Source organism: Populus euphratica, unplaced genomic scaffold (assembly GCF_000495115.2).
Source record: "Populus euphratica unplaced genomic scaffold, PopEup_1.0 scaffold25.1, whole genome shotgun sequence".
Taxonomy (NCBI): Eukaryota; Viridiplantae; Streptophyta; class Magnoliopsida; order Malpighiales; family Salicaceae; genus Populus; species Populus euphratica.
In genome coordinates, this window is record NW_011499851.1 from 1718913 (window position 1) to 1725805 (window position 6893).

Here is a 6893-nt window from a genome sequence, read left to right on the forward strand (position 1 = left end):
GACAAATTATAAAATTTACTCATCATTAACAGAGGTAGGGAACCCGAGGGTCACGTGCAAAGTAATTATAGACCTATGACCAACTTTGAAAATTTGTTTCAAAGATAAAAACAGAGGAAAGAACTTCTTAATCAGGATAAATATTGTGGAAATTTTAATAGTTTTATTTATGATGAGATAGATATAAATTTATATTCTCTATCAGTGTATAATATTTATGAAAGGCCCAAAAAGAAGGTGAATTAGGCTTTACTAAAAATTATAGGACTTTAAAAGTTAATTCTCAATATCTCCAAGTACACTAAAATTAACAACAAGATCAATGAGTACAAAAATAAAGAGATAAAGATAGCAAGATAGATATTAAATTTTATAATGGTTTGAACAATCATCTACTTTACCTTTTGAATCTCAGTTTAAGTAATCATTACCACACACAATCTTCTTAACGAGTAAGATCAAATTAATTATGTAATATTTTTTTAACTTAAGATTAAACTTAATCCTCTTATAAACTAAAGATAAAACTTGATTTTTTTTACAAGTTTAGGATCAAACCTATCATATAATTTTTTTATGGGCTAAAGATTAGATAACATTACAAAATCTTTTTCTAGGCTTAAGATTGAACCTGATATTTTTACAAACTAAGAATCAAACTTATCATTGAATCTTTTTTATAGGCTAAATATTAGAAAACTATGCATTTTCAAGGATTAAGATTGAAAACCACTTTTTGACTCACACCTAAGGGATAAACCCAGTGGTTTAAGTGTTACTAACTTTCACAACTTGATTTGTCTTCCATAAAAAAATAATCACTTCTTACGATAAGTTATGATTACAATAATAATAAGCTTAAGCTTTTAAAAAATATAATCTAGCTCAGGAATGTAAAAGATAAAATTGATGCGCTTTAAGGTTTGAAGCTTTAAAAGAATTGAATAAGAAATAAAGCTTTTGGAATATTAAAACTTCAAGTGTAAGAATTATAGAATTGTTAAAAAGTGTAAGAGCGAGTCTTGCATTAAAATTAATTGGATATTTATAAAGAAAAGTTTCAAACTAGTTTACTCACACAAGAAAGATTGAATTAAAAATTTATCCATTTTATGAGTTTTTTTATCATTAACAAACAACTGGTTTCTTCTTTTTTATAGAAAAAAAGTTGTTGCTTTAATAACAAAAATAAAATGACTATATGATCCAGGATTGGTGTGTTAAATATACTTCTTTTAAAAATATAATTTTACCACCTTATAAAAATATATTTGTGATTAAAAGATAGCTCTTTCATTTTAGTAAAATATGATTTCAATAAGAGAAGTTTAGTGATAATACCAAGACATGATAAAAAAAATATCTTATGAGATATTTTTACTATCATTTAATTCTAATAATGGAAATGTATTTAGATGTTGAACTTCGATAATAAAAATATTTTTGAATTAAAATTTAACAATGAAAATATTTTAAATGAAATTCATTTCGTGATACTACATTAAATTCGATAAAGACCTGATTATATAAAGATAAAAACATAAGAATCTTAAAGTCGAGTTTGCATCTAAGGAGTCCATAACTCCATTTTGGTATAGAAAAACTTGCTACAACAATAGTACTTTGACATACACTTTAAATGTACTTGATATGTTGTTATCATCAAAATAAATAACTTATACATACACAATGACCTTAGGGCTAACAATTTATTTTTATGATGATTATGTTAATAATAATAATAATAATAATAATAAATGATGATAATAATGATGTCATGAATACTATCCTCGTTGATATGTGAGTGGTCGAGTGTACGAGGAATATGGAAGATGTTTGATGAAAAAAAAATACTAATTTAGACTATGTTGATTCTTTTAATTACAAGTGTATTATTATCATAAAGGTAAATTTATTCGAGGATATTATGGGTACAACACATGTTGATAAAATAAGTTTAATGTTTACTAATCATTATTTTAAAAGTCAATTAAAGACAAATAATTTGTCAATTATTGCTTACATATTTTAATATAAAAGGACTAAAATCTATATCTAAAATTATTGTACACCTAAATTGAAGGAAAAAATGGATTGAATAGTCTTTATTGAATATCTAAAAGATGAAAACAAGAATAATTTGAACTCAATAACTAATTTTCTTTACTGGAGGAGATTAATGCATGATTTTTAAGGGAAATTATTTGTTTTTTCTGTTATTTTTATTTAGATTAAAAAGATATATTTTTATGATTTTTTTATTTTTTCCCCCGTTTAATCTAATAAACCCAATACCATGCTTAGTAATTTTAATTTGCGTATTTAGTTTAAGAGTCTCTATGATAACTTTATAATTATTTATTGTGAATATCCTCCTTCTTCAAGGTAGACACGTGACTATTATTTAGGTTGTTTAGCTTGTACTTTAAGATATTATTCGAATAGAAAATGTCATGTAATAAGATTTCAAATTAAAGATCCTGTGCGAAGATAGAATCGGACAGAATTTTATGTTACTCGAGTATGATATCTTTCCTACACAGTTCCCATGTCACATCGGCGTCACGTTTGAACCAAAATCACGACCATTCGTTCCTCTTTTTTCTTTTTTTAGTATGGACTTGAATTAATCCATTTTCCATCTCCTTCATACAGTACCGGGAATGTTATCATGGATCAATGTGTATATATATAGTCTACTTTGGCTAATGTACAAGGGCCACGTGTATCATGTTACGAGAAGGATTGTAATTTAGTTTCTAATATATTAGAAGAGCGTGTTTGAATATGTTTTGCAATATCATTAAATTACTTAATTGAAAGATAATATTTTAAAAATATATAAACCGGTAAATTACAAAAACATCGGTGAACTCTAATTAAATATTTAAATTATCATCCAGTTGCAGCATGCACACAGTACATGACTGTTTCTACCTTATCCTACCAGGCTATCCGCTCAGCTAAAGCAGCGGAGCATCATCGAAGAGGAGGACCCATTTCCCTTGACAAAAGCCATCTAAAAGTGGGCCCCGCATTCTCTCCACCATGTAAGGACTAGCTGTCTCAACAGCTCCACCTGAAAGCAGCAGTTGTTTCCTTGTTGAGAGGCAAATGGGGGTGGCGCGTGGGGCTCACATCCCACTTGTAACGTCATCAGGTAATAGCTGGTATTCATTGTTTACGGGGTCCATCGCCATTTTGATTTGTTATTTGACTCATTTCCTTCAAATGGCCCCACAGGGCTTATCAGATGACAGATGGTGCTGACTCATCAGATCGCTTCTCTCTGATTTTGTATATCCGACGGCTCTCATGTCCCTACTTGCACCCCTGTCGGTGTGTTGATGCCACGTGTGGGATCAGGGATGCCCAGCAATGTTCTTCGATTAAAGCCAAACCACGAAATTTAATAGGGCAGAGAAACGACGAGGATAAAACACTTGTTTCCCCTGTATTTTGATGTGTCTCGGAGTTTGATTCCCCTGTATTTTGATGCGGAAAATATATGTAAATAATTAATAATAGAATTATTAATTTTAATTAAATACTAAATTAAAAAGTTAAGATAAAACTATTATTTTATTTTATTTAAAAAAATAAAATGTTTGTTTCTGTTTGAATTTAAATCTCTAAAATTTTAATTAGTTTGAATCAATAAAATAATTTTTTTAATCAAACATTAACTCAACATCAAGATTTATTCTTAATATTATGAGAATTTTATATTAAACCAATAAAAAATCAAACTCTATCCTAACTCATCTCAATAAACAAATTAAATTAAGAATTAAAAGGGTCTGGCAATAAAAAATAAAAAGAAAAAGAAATGGGTAATTATTACCATTTATAATGGATTGTTTTCTTTTATGTTCAATTTGTAATATTTTTTTCATATTATATTATCTCGAGTGTTCATGACTCCAAATACAATTTTATGGTTTATTGAATATTAGTTTTATAACACCAAACTACTGTTATATAAGAAATAAAAACATCTAATTAAAAAATAAATAAAAAGGAATGCAGATGGAAAAAAATTAAAAATTTCCAATAGAAAAAATGCAAATAAAAAAAGTTTGGGGTGATTAACGAACACCTTTTCCACTCAAATCTTTTAATGTTTTCAATAATAATAATAATAATAATATGTTTTAAAGTAATTTTTTAAAATATTTATAAATAATATATTTTTTTGGTAAAAAGTACATAGAAAACATCACATTAAAAACAAAATATTTAAAACTCAATAAAAGCTAGAATTACTGATAAATACATGTTATCCCTGCAATGCAATAGTGGAAATACAAGCTACTTCATTGCATCCTTCTTATCTAACGGCATCGGCGCCGTGTACTTGACGACTTGAGGAAATCGTTGCAGCAATGATCAATCCAATGCCAGCTTCTCCGATGATCATAAACACTTGTGCAAAGGGCTGTTAACGTTCTTTTTGGCCAGAAAGAGTTAAAAAAAAAGGGGGAAGGGGGGGTGGAAATCATGATCTTACGAGGAAGAATATTGACCTATTAATTTGAACCAAACAAAATATGAAGAATGAATGATCATTGGGTAGAAGAACAGAGAAAAGGAGCAAGTGGAGGACACAATAAGTTCATTCCCATGTAAGAAAATAATCAGTAGCAATGGAAAAGGAATATTTACGTGCTTTTCATACAAGATTGCATTTGCAACAAAATGAGTAAAAGCACGAATTAGGAACCGCAATTAACATTAACAAACAAAACTAAAATCACATCTCTTTTTACCCTTTTTTTTTAAAAAAAAAACACCATCCATCCACTCATACAAAAAATTGTTCTTTCACAATGCTTTTTGCCTACATTTTTACATTTTAATCCCCGTATTTCGGTTGATCTACAATTCATCCACTAAACTTTATTTCTTATCAATTTGATCGTTCAAATCATGTTTTCATGGCTTTATATGCTCAAATACATTTTGATTTGTTTTTCTAACTAATCTAATTTGTTAGTAAATGTCCTGATGTTGTATCAGCAACCAATTTTAATAGAGTTTTTGCTTCTTCTGGAAAAAAAAAAAACAATTTCAGAGATAGAAGATGGAATTCACATTAATAAAGAAACAAAGGACTTTTTCATAAAAAGTGTATAAAAGTTCTATTTGATCCCTCGGTTTTTTATTTATTTTTCATCCCTATTATGCTAGGTTATTATGTTTTGATTCTAATTTTTTTTTTTTATCACATTCTAGTTCCTATAAGCTAAGATAAGAAAACGAAGGACATTGAAAAGTTTAGAAGAGAGAAAGTTCCCGAGTGGTTGGATTTTAATCACTAATTATTTTGATTTTAATATTTATGGATTTATCTTTAATAGCCTGTTTAGATCACTATGAATTGAATTTATTTTACATTGTTAAATAAATTCTTGTGTTTGAAACTATTTTGAAAGCATTATCATTGAGGAAATCAAGGCGAACTGTGCATAAAAAGATAAAAATAAAAAAAGAAATTGTTATCTAATTTTACAGTAACTATAAACCCTGGGTATTCAAAAGTCATGAGTAAATGACTAGTTATATGATGTGAAAGATAACAATCACCGTATACATCATTTTTATGATAATATGCATTCTTGTTTGTTTTTAGTGATAAATTTATTTAATGTCCTTACATGATAAGATTTGCCTAAATTAATATATATGTATTTATTATTAAGAATAAAAACCTATTGTGATCTGATATAATGATTTGGAACTTAACTTTGTAGTAAGACTCAATCCTATTTTTTGCAATATGGACATTGAACTTAAAAGGATAGTGAGCAATTAATAAGCATGAATCAGTTCAATATTATATTAATTAGAATTGCATGTAGGCCACCACTCACACATTAAAAATAATCAATGTATAATTAAAATTAATGCTACAATTCTTACATATATTTATTTTTTTATAGTTTAAAAAATAATATTGTGATTATATATGATTCGTTTCTTGAAAGTAACTAACTTGTTAATCATAAGAATAACTTAAAAGATATTCTTGTATATACATATGATGTATATGCACATTAAACAATGAAAAAAAATCTTTGTATTTATTTATTTTATCATTATCATTATTATTTATCAAATAAAAAGTTATGTATGAATTGATTCTATTGCCCACCAAACAATATTTAAAGGACAATACCTGAAATTGAACTTTACCATATTGGATTGTTTAGCAAATCATCAAAATAATTAACTCATAAAATAAGTTTAAAATCACATATTAAAAAGGATCATATACTAATCAACCCAATTATCTACTAAACAACATCCTAATGATAAAACACGATATTATACTATACTATATTGGATTGACTAATAAATAATAGAAATAATTAACATATAAAAATAATTTTTCAATCACATATAAAAAAAAAAGAGAAAAGGATTCATATACTAATTGACTTTATTATTTACCAAACAACATCCTAATGATCAGGCTCGATATCAAATTATATTATATTGGATTGACAAATAAATAATAGAAAATATTATCATATAAAAACAAGTTTTCAATTACATATATATATATATATAAAACAAAGGTCATGTGATAATTGATCTTTTTATCTACTGAACAACATTCTAATAATAGGGCATAATATTAAACTATTGCATATTGAAATGACCAACAAATAATAGAAATAATAAATATATAAAAATAAATTTTTAATTGTATATGAAGAACAAAGTTCATGTACTACTTAACCATATTATCCATTATGAAATATATGAAGGACAAGTTCTAATATCAAACCACAGCATGCTAGTTTGATTAACAAATAATAAAAATAATTAACACAAATCACAAATGAAAGAAAATAGTCCTTTATTTTTCCTTCCCAGAACCCTGGATA